A 12,825-nucleotide genomic window follows, 5' to 3' on the forward strand; every position below is an offset into this window, starting at 1 on the left:
TGTTCAGTGCGGGATGGTGTTGTTCAGTGCGGCATGGTGTTGTTCAGTGCGACATGGTGTTGTTCAGTGCGACATGATGTTGTTCAGTGCGGCATAATGTTGTTCAGTGCGGCATAATGTTGTTCAGTGCGGCATGGTGTTGTTCAGTGCGGCATGGTGTTGTTCAGTGCGGGATGGTGTTGTTCAGTGCGGCATGGTGTTGTTCAGTGCGGCATGGTGTTGTTCAGTGCGGCATGGTGTTGTTCAGTGCGGCATGGTGTTGTTCAGTGCGGCATGGTGTTGTTCAGTGCGGCATGGTGTTGTTCAGTGCGGCGTCGTGTTGTTCAGTGCGGCGTCGTGTTGTTCAGTGCAGCATGGTGTTGTTCAGTGCGGCATGGTGTTGTTCAGTGCGGCATGGTGTTGTTCAGTGCGGCATGGTGTTGTTAAGTGCGGCATGGTGTTGTTCAGTGCGGCGTAATGTTGTTCAGTGGGGCATGGTGTTGTTCAGTGCGGCATGGTGTTGTTCAGTGCGGCATGGTGTTGTTCAGTGCGGCATGGTGTTGTTTAGTGCGGCATGGTGCTGTTCAGTGCGGCATGGTGTTGTTCAGTGCGGCATGGTGTTGTTCAGTGCGGCATGGTGTTGTTCAGTGCGGCATGGTGTTGTTCAGTGCGGCATGGTGTTGTTCAGTGCGGCATGGTGTTTTTCAGTGCGGCATAATGTTGTTCAGTGCGGCATAATGTTGTTCAGTGCGGCATAATGTTGTTCAGTGCGGCATAATGTTGTTCAGTGCGGCATAATGTTGTTCAGTGCGGGATGGTGTTGTTCAGTGCGGCATGGTGTTGTTCAGTGTGGCATGGTGTTGTTCAGTGCGGCATGGTGTTGTTCAGTGCGGCATGGTGTTGTTCGGTGCGGCATGGTGTTGTTCGGTGCGGCATGGTGTTGTTCAGTGCGGCATGGTGTTGTTCAGTGCGGGATGGTGTTGTTCAGTGCGGGATGGTGTTGTTCAGTGCGGGATGGTGTTGTTCAGTGCGGCATGGTGTTCAGTGCGGCATAATGTTGTTCAGTGCGGCATAATGTTGTTCAGTGCGGCATGGTGTTGTTCAGTGCGGCATAATGTTGTTCAGTGCGGCATAATGTTGTTCAGTGCGGTATAATGTTGTTCAGTGCTGCATGGTGTTGTTCAGTGCTGCATGGTGTTGTTCAGTGCTGCATGGTGTTGTTCAGTGCGGCATGGTGTTGTTCAGTGCGGCATGGTGTTGTTCAGTGCGGCATGGTGTTGTTCAGTGCGGCATGGTGTTGTTCAGTGCGGCATGGTGTTGTTCAGTGCGGCATGGTGTTGTTCAGTGCGGCATGGTGTTGTTCAGTGCGGCATGGTGTTGTTCAGTGCGGCATGGTGTTGTTCAGTGCGGCATGGTGTAGTTCAGTGCGGCATGGTGTTGTTCAGTGCGGCATGGTGTAGTTCAGTGCGGCATGGTGTTGTTCAGTGCGGGATGGTGTTGTTCAGTGCGGCATGGTGTTGTTCAGTGCGGCATGGTGTTGTTCAGTGCGACATGATGTTGTTCAGTGCGGCATAATGTTGTTCAGTGCGGCATAATGTTGTTCAGTGCGGCATGGTGTTGTTTAGTGCGGGATGGTGTTGTTCAGTGCGGGATGGTGTTGTTCAGTGCGGCATGGTGTTGTTCAGTGCGGCATGGTGTTGTTCAGTGCGGCATGGTGTTGTTCAGTGCGGCATGGTGTTGTTCAGTGCGGGATGGTGTTGTTCAGTGCGGCATGGTGTTCAGTGCGGCATAATGTTGTTCAGTGCGGCATAATGTTGTTCAGTGCGGCATGGTGTTGTTCAGTGCGGCATAATGTTGTTCAGTGCGGCATAATGTTGTTCAGTGCGGTATATTGTTATTCAGTGGGGCATAATGTTGTTCAGTGCGGCATGGTGTAGTTCAGTGCGGCATGGTGTAGTTCAGTGCGGCATGGTGTTGTTCAGTGCGGAATGGTGTTGTTCAGTGCGGGATGGTGTTGTTCAGTGCGGGATGGTGTCGTTCAGTGCGGGATGGTGTCGTTCAGTGCGGGATGGTGTTGTTCAGTGCGGGATGGTGTTGTTCAGTTTGGCATGGTGTTGTTCAGTGCGGCATGGTGTTGTTCAGTGCGGGATGGTGTTGTTCAGTGCGGGATGGTGTTGTTCAGTGCGGGATGGTGTTGTTCAGTGCGGGATGGTGTTGTTCAGTGCGGGATGGTGTTGTTCAGTGCGGCATGGTGTTGTTCAGTGCGGCATGGTGTTGTTCAGTGCGGCATGGTGTTGTTCGGCATGGTGTTGTTCAGTGCGGCATGGTGTTGTTCAGTGCGGCATGGTGTTGTTCAGTGCGGGATGGTGTTCAGTGCGGGATGGTGTTGTTCAGTGCGGGATGGTGTTGTTCAGTGCGGCATGGTGTTGTTCAGTGCGGCATAATGTTGTTTAGTGCGGCATAGTGTTGTTCAGTGCGGCATGGTGTTGTTCAGTGCGGCATGGTGTTGTTCAGTGCGGCATGGTGTTGTTCAGTGCGGCATGGTGTTGTTCAGTGCGGCATGGTGTTGTTCAGTGCGGCATGGTGTTGTTCAGTGCGGCATGGTGTTGTTCAGTGCGGCATGGTGTTGTTCAGTGCGGCGTCGTGTTGTTCAGTGCAGCATGGTGTTGTTCAGTGCGGAATGGTGTTGTTCAGTGCGGCATGGTGTTGTTCAGTGCGGCATGGTGTTGTTCAGTGCGGCATGGTGTTGTTCAGTGCGGCATGGTGTTGTTCAGTGCGGCGTAATGTTGTTCAGTGCGGCGTAATGTTGTTCAGTGGGGCATGGTGTTGTTCAGTGCGGCATGGTGTTGTTCAGTGCGGCATGGTGTTGTTCAGTGCGGCATGGTGTTGTTCAGTGCGGCATAATGTTGTTCAGTGCGGCATAATGTTGTTCAGTGCGGCATAATGTTGTTCAGTGCGGCATAATGTTGTTCAGTGCGGCATAATGTTGTTCAGTGCGGCATAATGTTGTTCAGTGCGGGATGGTGTTGTTCAGTGCGGCATGGTGTTGTTCAGTGCGGCATGGTGTTGTTCAGTGCGGCATGGTGTTGTTCAGTGCGGCATGGTGTTGTTCAGTGCGGCATGGTGTTGTTCAGTGCGGCATGGTGTTGTTCAGTGCGGCATGGTGTTGTTCAGTGCGGGATGGTGTTGTTCAGTGCGGGATGGTGTTGTTCAGTGCGGGATGGTGTTGTTCAGTGCGGCATGGTGTTCAGTGCGGCATAATGTTGTTCAGTGCGGCATGGTGTTGTTCAGTGCGGCATGGTGTTGTTCAGTGCGGCATAATGTTGTTCAGTGCGGCATAATGTTGTTCAGTGCGGCACCTAGCACCTAGAAGGTAAATAAATAGGAAGGAAGGACTCACCGGTGACGTCGTCGCCCACGTCCAAGCGTTGTACTTTGTATTTTCATCCTTCTGACAGTGGAAAACATATAGCCAACAAACACCGTGGAACCTAAACGAATGAAAGAAAACTATCATTTGGCCACAACCAACATTCACAGATACAACACAATGTGACGTGCGGTGTTGAGGTTAAAGGTTGAGTGAAGGGCCCTCGTTTTAAACTACTTTTTTGAAAAGGAGTGGGAACAAGTAAGACGTATTTAATTTATTTATTGGGAAGTAGTAAGACTTATTAAATTTATTTAATCTACTTTTCTTCCCAGGCAAAATTTGATGTGCTGCAATTCCAAATTTCCAAAGTGAATGAAGGAATGAAATCCTTTAAATTATGATTTTGTATAAATACTAGGCATAAACACAAAATCTACGGCACAAAATGGGCAGACTTTACTTGTTTGAAAAGGACTGGTTACAAGACAGACTTTTTTAATTTATTTAATGGGAAGAAGACTTATTTAGTTTAATTGATCTATTTTTGTTCCCTGGCAAAATTCGATTTGCTGCAATTCCAAATTTCCAAAGTGAATGAAGGAATGAAGTCGTTTAAATTATGATTTTGTATAAATACTAGGCATAGACACAAAATCTACGGCACAAAACGGGCAGACTTTACTTGTTTGAAGAGGACTGGTTGCAAGACAGACTTTTCTGATTTATTTAATGGGAAGAAGACTTATTTAGTTTATTTAATCTCTTTTTGTTGCCTGGCAAAATTGGATTTGCTGAAATTGTATTTTGCCAAATCTTGACTTGAGACCTGATAGGAAGTATTAAACGCTCAGTTAAATCGATACAAGTTGGTAATAAGAGCGAGTAATGTTGGTTGAAGCGATGAATGAAGGTTAAAAGCAATTTAAATTATGACTTTGTATAAATACTAGATATTAACAGAACATCTACTGCGCAAAATGGGCAGAGTTTACTTGTTTGAGAAGGAGTGGCTTATTTAAGTCTAAGATTTATTTAATCTGTTTGTTCCCAGGCAAAATTGGATGTGATGCAATTCCAAATTTCACCACATGATGGTGCCAAATTTTGACTTCATAGGACATATTCAACACTTAACTATTATGTTCAAGGTAATCAGATTTGTTTATTATTCTAATGGCCTTTTCAAAACTATTCTGGATTACTACTTTGGATCTATTCTACATTACTTGGCAACAACATACTCTGTAACAGATTAGGCAGTATAATCACATATGTTAACTTGAGAGTGCCCACACTCAATCTACTTATCGTGATGTGTTAAATCAATTACTGTTAGACATTATTATTCTGATAATCTACCAAATCTTTGAATTGAAGAATTTGTGATTTAATTAATAGCTTGTTGTTATGTTCAGGGTAATCAGACTTGTATATAATTCTAATGGCCTTCTTTTGAAAACTATTCTGAATTACAACTTTGGATCTTATATTACTTTGCAACAATATACTCGGTGACAGATTAGGCAGTATAATCACATATGTTAACTTCAGTGCCCACACTGTATTTATTTATGGTTATTTGTTAAATCAAGTACTGTTAGACATGAAATAGGAAGTGTTTAACATAAATGTTATGGCTACTCACCGTTGTAGCTCGCTCCTGGTCAATGATACGAGCCTCTTCTTGCAGTGGAAAACTTGCAGCCAACAAACACCGTGGAACCTAAAGGAATGAAATTAAACATTAACATTTCGCCTGGACCAATATTCACACGTACAACGCAACGCGGCTACACTTCTGCTAGCGCCTCAGCTACACGTTGCTATTACAAACGTAAATCTCTTTAAACACAATGAGTGTTACTTACCGTGTACGCTGTAGACGGTCCAGTTGCAAGCAGAAAATAAAGATATTTCTGTTGATATTCGTCGTTGCTCAGTGGCTCACGGCCATCGCGCCAACAGATTTGAATTTTGGTGGAAGTTCAGCCAATTACGTCATATCCGCGGCACATGACTGCGACGTAATACCCGCTTATCTGAAACGGCAGTTAAAAGTAGAGTTACATCAAGTTTTCTTTTTTAATCAACGCAATCATTTACAACCGTTGACCAGAAAGAATCGTCGAAATTCGACGTTCCCCCCAAACGCCACACTCACTCGCTTTTCAGGGCAACAAAAGTACTTCTTTTTAAAAACGATGAGTTGTACTTACCGTGTACGCTCTGGACGGTCCAGTTGCAAGCAGAAAATAAAAATATTTCTCTCGTTAGTCGTATGTTACCATCCGCTGTGTCTTTGTCAACATCGCCATTTTCCTACTTCCTGTTGCGAGCCACGCCCACGGATTTAAATTCTGGCGGAAGAGCCCGCCCATTGGCGTCGTTTTCGCGTATAGCAAATCCGATTGGTTGGGAAGGGGGCGCGGTTATGCAGCCGAGGGGTCCTGTGATCGGTGGGATGTAAAGTAGGCGTCGACGTCACGTCCGCGTCACGTGACCACGACGTGGCAGACGTCATATAGCAACCGCTGTTTTGTTTAGTAGACTTACAGTTGTTATGCATTGACATAATGGCGCACACTCCAAATAGATTTAAATAAATTAAATTATTCTTCTGCCCACTCCCTTTTAAACAAGTTAACTCTCCCCGCGGATTTGAATTCCGGCGGAAGTTCTTACAGTTGTTATGCGTTGACATAATGGCGCACTGGTTAGCATGTCCACCTCTTAAGCATGATGTTGCGGGTTCGACGCCTGATCAATGTTAGCATGGAGTGAGCTGAAGTGCATGGCGCTGAAGATTTGAATCTTTGAAATGCGCTGAGGTCTGACGTATCAGGCAGAATGGTTTGCCATCACGTTCAACAAAAAATAGAAACTTTCCCACTCTGATAAAAACGTCCTGTGTTCATCTACATATTTTCGTTTTGCCGTGCATCTTTTCCCTGCCATTTCGAGAGCCCAATTGACACTAATAGTTTACTGGAATGTGTTTGCCCATCCTACTTTGTGGAATTTCACCACATGCGCTTTTGACGAAAATACTAAATTGAACTCAAGTGAAGCCAACACGCACAACCCCCCCCCCCCACACACACACACACACACAAATGTTGATATGAACATAAAAGAGCCGCATGCGGTTCGGGAGTTGCGGCTTGGCCAAACCTGTACTATACAACTTTATTTGTGTAAAATTTTCACAACAGCTGTCACACAAACAAAGCGGGAAAAACCGAAGACGTGCGTGTTCCGCCCACGCTGGATTTATTTGCACCTTTGAAAAGACACCGTATTGCCGCAGATGTGGCAAAGAGTACTTTTGGGCATCTGAGACGGAAGGATGTCCAAAGCATCACGTCACCTGCTCTGGTAGGAATGGTGGTGGGACGTTGAGGTCAACCGCTTTGGGGTTGGCTGAATCTTTGGTCGCAGGATGCCACACACTTGAAGACAGAAGCAGAAAAGCAGAGCTAAATGCAAAATGTACTCACCGGTGACTCCAATTTTTTCCCCCCCTGAAGAAATGGATGGACGGGTGGCCCCGGCTGGCCGGTGGGACTCTTGTTATTCTGACCCTTTTTAGTGCGCGTTTGGGGCAACAACCGTTTTTTGTGGCGCTCTCTTCTGGTTCAAGAGTGCCCTGCATGTGAATTTGCCTTTCCTGCCTTCTGATTGGATGAGCGCCGGTGTGACGCGGTGCCTCTGTCACCGTGGCGGGGGGTATACGTCGGCATCGGAGCGTCTGCCAACGTCTGAGACCGGCTGGCAGTGTATCGGAGGTGTCGAGTGCGGTGCCGCTGGAGCTCACTCACCAGCTGGTGTTAGGGCCACAGAATGAAGGCCAAGGAGAAGACTAGAAAGAGAAACAGAAACTTCTCCTCCAATTGTTTGATTTGTCTCTTCTGAGCTTCGATGAATTCTTTCAGCTCTTTGTTCCTCTAGGACGGACAAATGGAAAGTAGCCTTCAAAAGCCAGTAAGCGTGCAAGTAAGTGCCGGGCTGGCTTTGGGCCCTTACCTGTTGCGCGCTGTGCAGCAGATCCATTCTCTCTTGGAGGATGCAAGCGTCGCGCTCCCTCAACTCCCACATCAGGGCTCGCTTCCATTGGTCCACGGCGCTCCTAAGCTCTTGTCTCTGATCCGCCGTCAGCACGTCATTCACGCCAGCGTGGCTGGCTTTTTCGCCGTCCGTGGCGGGGCAGTCCCGCTGCGGTAGCGCCTCGTACAACATGGCCTCCAGCTCCATGATCCTCTGGGCCGCAATCCTCGTCCATCAGTAGTCCGGCGGGAGATTTGAGGGCGGCTTACCTTATGAGCCTGGTCCATGGAACGCTTCCTGAAGTCCAACTCTTCATCCAGGTAGCCCTTCTGGTTGCAGAACATATCCTAGCACAGCTCAAGGTCAGAATTGTTGGGGCACATTGCCCCGAGTTCCCCTTGGCTGATGTCGCGTGTCTGTCTACCTTCTCACTTTCAATGTCCAACATCTTCTGTTGAAGTGCTGACTTGGTCACTTTGATGTATTCTAACCACTGAGGAAAGGCTGCTGTCACATAAGCAGAATGCGAGAGCGTGCGTGGACGTGCGCGTTACCTTCTCGGCTAGGGTGGGAAGGGTCCTGGCGTGAATCACGACCACCTGCTCCTCGTTGGTGAGATTCTGCAAGAGCCCAAAGGCACAGCGTCAACAAGGTTCTTTCAGCGCAAAGCCTTCCAAAAGTCACATTTGATCCGCCGAGTCTCGTGGAGTGCGAACATAAGGAGTTCGACATACACTTACGGCGTTATCGCCCAGGATGTCCAGCTTCTTCATCAGATCACTGATGACGATGTCCTGGGGAAAGGCGCAAGGAGCAATGTAAGGTGTTCTGGGACCTCAGGTTAAGGTTAGGGTTGCGAGGGACGCCTTACGTACGCTCACGCCGTCGGCCTCGCAGTAGATCTGCAAAGGGCTGAGGCCGTCTGGGAAACGGACTTGCAGAAACTTCAAGACGGGGGAGCGCCACTCCCTCTCCTGAAAGGCAGAGGCATGCATCCGTCCGTCCGTCCGTCCGTCCGTCACATCTCTGGCCTCAACACGCTTGTGCGAGTCTTCCCACCTCCAGCTCCAGGATGCGGAACTCAAGCAGTTCGTTTTGGTCTCGGATATCCTGGATGTGCTCTTTCAGACGCGCTTCTTCCGCCTCCATCCGCCTGACCTGAAAAGACAGTCAGACCTCATCTGCGGGGCTTCCGGACGGGTGTGACGCCAAGCGACTCCGCCCAGCGCCTTTCTTTCCGTCACCTTTTCGGCCAACTGCTGATTGCTCTGCCGCAGCAGCTGCTTCTCCTCCACCCACTTGACATTCTAGAAGAGACAAACGCGTGGACAGCTTTGGAATGTTGTGTCATTTTCATCCACAAATTCTTTGGTTGACTGGAAAATGACATTTGCTTTTCTCCACATTTTCCCAGCCACGTTGGGGGGGGGGGGTTGGTCCAGTAATGCCAGACGAATGAGTGACTGAAGAATGTAGCTATTTTGTCTGAGAAAAAGGTGTGCTCATTGATAAGCTTACCTGTCCTTGTTGCTTCAGCGCTGACTCCAGATCTGCTACTCTGCTTTGATAGTGACCCATTTCTACTGTCATGTAACATGGGGGGAAGAGATGGTGCAAATGGTAAAATATGGATTGTTCACAGGAATAAATTGGCAGAGCTGAAATTCCAAATGTGTCCAAAAGATGGCGCCAGACCAAAACATGAGACCAAAAAAGGGGCCAAAATAAGCTAAGCAAGTTAAAATAGAAATAAAACAGGAACACGGTGTCGGATTGTGAGTCACGCATGGACGCACAAATGTGATTTTTACTTTTTGATTTCTTTGCTTGGCTAAAAATGTATTCTGTAACAGCTTAAAGCAATATTGTTAGTCAATTCGATCAAGGGACCCGTCACTATGAGAATAGTGGCGTGACATAAATTGTTTGGAGAAGCACAAATGTGATTTTTACTTCTTGATTTCTTTGCTTGGGTAAAAATTGATTCCCTCTTTCATGAACTGTGTTTTGCAATCGAATTGTTCTGGGATTGAATGATTTTATTAACACGGGTATCAGTGGGTGAAATTGTTCGGTTTCTGGAGTGATTAAGATTTGTAATTCTATTTCATGTTTCTTCAATAAATGTGTTGTGTATATTCATCTACTTTGTTGTGCGCTGATTTGTACTGAATATACAATCGATGGTTCGGGGTTGATTTGACAATTTGATTAATGTGCGGGGGGTTATTATGGTATAACATAGGACCGTAATAAATAAAAGTAACATCAGACAATTTTAGAGAATTGAATAACTTTCGTAGTTATTTGAGACACGAGTGAATTTCAATCCGTTTGAAAGTTTGCTTCGTCTGAATAAATTAACGGAAGTGTTTGAATCGGATTATCGGTTTGGTGTAGAACTGAAAGTAATTTAATTATTTGAAGGGCGCAACGGGCCTGTTTCCCCTTTTGACGGGCCGCGTAAAAAGTAACTCCGAACATGTTAGAGAATTAAATAACTTTCGTAGATATTTAAGGGAAGAGTGATTATTGAAAGAGGTGCGTTTGACACTACCATCAGCTTTTCTCTGGTCTGAAAGGAGGAGGAGGGAGGCTCCTCCTCCTCCTTTCAGACCAGAGAACACCCGAGGCTGGGTGAGAACGGGGAGGCTGCGACCCGGCCGGGGGTTGCGGGAAGGGGCGCCACCTTGATCTCCTTCTCGGCGTCGTAGTCCCCTCCGCTGGTCTGGGCTAGCAGAGCGTAGGCTCGTTGCAGCGCTTGATATTCTTGCGTCAGCTGGCGGTAGCGAAGCTCCGCCTCCTCATGCACACACCAATGCAACACAGCACTAGTACCAGAATCAGTCAGACCGGCGACAAAGCACCCGCGACGCAAAGACGAGTCCGATTCCAGGGTGAAGAGGAATGTTTGGCGCCAATACGCTGGCAGAAATGGCGGGCTACCTCTTCGGGTTCCGTGTCGGGGGTTCTGTCGGTGTGAAAAGACAAGGACGATCCGTCCGAGTCCACCAACACGTCTTCGTCGTAGCCGTAAAATGTTTCGATGACCTGCGGGCGCGGAAGCAAACATCTCTCTGAACAAACTGAAGCGACACCTCACGATGAATCGACGAGAGGAACGATAGCGAGAAAAAGGCCATTTCATCTTGCGCAACACCAAGCAGCCGCAAACAAACAGACTCACCTTGCAGGACCTCACGCTTTGTTCCTCCTCAGAGATTCTCGACGTCGGTATCGTAGCAGCAAATCTCTCTCCTGTCGACACAAATAATCCGCCTTTGAGATTCTTTGGATGCAAAGGGAACGAACGGCTCCGGCGCAGAAACAAACGCGACTCACGATGACATTTCTGACATGAGCTCCTGTCTCCAGAGCCTGAAAAACCCGTCACCGGCGATGATTGGAGGGACGCTCGTCTTTTCCAAAAGTGACAACTACAGGGTGTGTCAGGGTTTTCCAGATTATCTTTATCGTATGATTATGTTGCTTTGACTTTGACTGCAACCTGTAATAAATAATATTATTTATCCCTTATTTATCCCTATCGCTTATCCCTTCCTACACAAAGTCGTAAAACATCCCTTGCTATGTTTTGACTAGAGGTCAAGGGCTTTCTCTATTCAATCCACTCTTACACCCACCCTGTTTCTCTTAATAAAAATGCTCGTGCGGGAGCCGAGAGTCAGACTTCATTCGTACAACGGATGGACTCTCCACCTGCAGGTGTCCAAAAGAACTTACTTGTCTCCCGTGTGGTTCTTGCAAAATAAGTTGGAGCGAGCGCAACTCTAACAGGGTGCATTTTGCCACTAGCTGCCTACGGACAATGACGTCGCGCTCGCGGCTCATGGTTGACGGGCTGAGCAGCCGGGCGAGTCCGTCGTTTTCAGCGCACAGCGAGTGGCAAAGGCGCTGACAAAACGGGAGCTTTGAGCTGCTGAAAACGGCAAAACAAGTCTAAAGCGTGTTCAAACGCGTGCGCACAATGCTCCTGCTTGAAAGGTCGGAATTTAAGGGGCCAATTTTTTGGATGGCGGCCGCCGGCCAAGCTTTGGACGGAAAAGGTTTCCTGGCGACAGCGAGCGAGCGCGGCGCTGCCGTACGTGCACCGAGTCACCTGCCTGAAGACCTTGGACAAGTCGTCGATGATGTGCCGCTGCTCCACAACTTGAAGGAACTCCATTTCACCGTCCTGCTGGCCGCAACCGCGCTCCAGGTCATTGAGCGAACTAGGCCTTCTCTGTGGAACACAAATGCAGTGGACTCTGTTGGCACGCCGCCGTTGTCCGCGTCGACTTACCAAGCTTGCCATCTCCTCATTCTCCTGGGTGACAAAGCGCACTTTGTTTTCAAGGCGACACAGCACCAGTGAGAGTTCTTCATTCTTCCTGCTCAGGCGTTTGTTTTTGTACAGGAGTGGCAGAAACTGGCTTTCTGTTTCTCTCAGTCGCTTAAGCTGCAAGCATGAAGTGCGGGATGCGAAAGACGCACAACACGCGGGCCAGAACGTATCCATTCCTTTTGCATCGGTTTGAACGGAATCGTGGCTTTGGCTCCCAATAAAAGACATCTACCAGGCAACCGACTCTCCGCGCCGCTCAACTAATAAGCAAGCGCAATGGGTGCCTCGCTGGATGGCGCGCATCAAACGTAGCGCAAACCTTCAAGCGTGCCGTCAATAAATTACCAGTTCATTGCGCTCTTCAGAAAGCAGGGCGTTTCGATCCTCCAGTTTCCTGATGACTGCGCTGAGCTCAGCGATTTTCAGATGAAACCTTCGCGTGTCCCGATCCTCCTGAGACTGAAAACGCCCCGCAACACACACACACAACCACTCGTTCAAAGTTCAAAACTGTTTTTGTGCTACCTTCCTCCAGCAACGAACTAAGTCATGCGTACTGCAAGTGTGTGATGAGGTGGCTTACGCTATGAAGAGGATTGCTAGTAGCGCCGTTGACCCCACTTCCAGGGTAGTTTAGGCCCGCCCTTTGGGAATCCCTCAGGGCAGCGATCTGCTGCTCGGCAGCCTGAGTCTGCAGCTGAAGGCGGTGGACGTGGCCGGCCCCAGGGATTTATCCAAAACACTAACCGCTCTGTCTTTCAGCTTGATCTCATCCATCTGGATGTACAAACGGGGAGCGCTCAGGCAGGCGGGCAAACTCATTTGCCAGAATTGTGACAAAAACAAAGAGAGCAACCGGCCAATTTTTATCTTGAATCGACTAGAACACCATTGCTGTGACAAAAGCGAAGCGAGCAACCGGACGTTTTCTTCTTGTGAAATAGAATAGAATGCCTTAGGTGTCATTGCACTGCAGGTATACAACGAAATTGGGAACATAGCCACGCACCGCGCATCTGATCAGTCCTACCAGTCGGCGGATCTCCCTCTCGCAGTCTCTCTTAGTTCGGCTCAGCTCCTCCCG

At 48.3% G+C, this 12,825-nt stretch overlaps 1 long non-coding RNA gene across 1 annotated transcript; it reads right to left on the bottom strand.

The window, feature by feature from the left end:
- Positions 1 to 11,695: 11,695 nt before the first annotated feature.
- Positions 11,696 to 12,459, bottom strand: LOC137839883 (uncharacterized). Its single transcript, XR_011086285.1, has 3 exons — positions 12,325 to 12,459; positions 12,087 to 12,200; positions 11,696 to 11,855 (listed from the first exon to the last, which is right to left on the bottom strand). It is a non-coding gene; the product is annotated as an uncharacterized lncRNA (long non-coding RNA).
- Positions 12,460 to 12,825: the final 366 nt, after the last annotated feature.

This window comes from Syngnathus scovelli, unplaced genomic scaffold (assembly GCF_024217435.2).
Source record: "Syngnathus scovelli strain Florida unplaced genomic scaffold, RoL_Ssco_1.2 HiC_scaffold_24, whole genome shotgun sequence".
Classification (NCBI taxonomy): domain Eukaryota; kingdom Metazoa; phylum Chordata; class Actinopteri; order Syngnathiformes; family Syngnathidae; genus Syngnathus; species Syngnathus scovelli.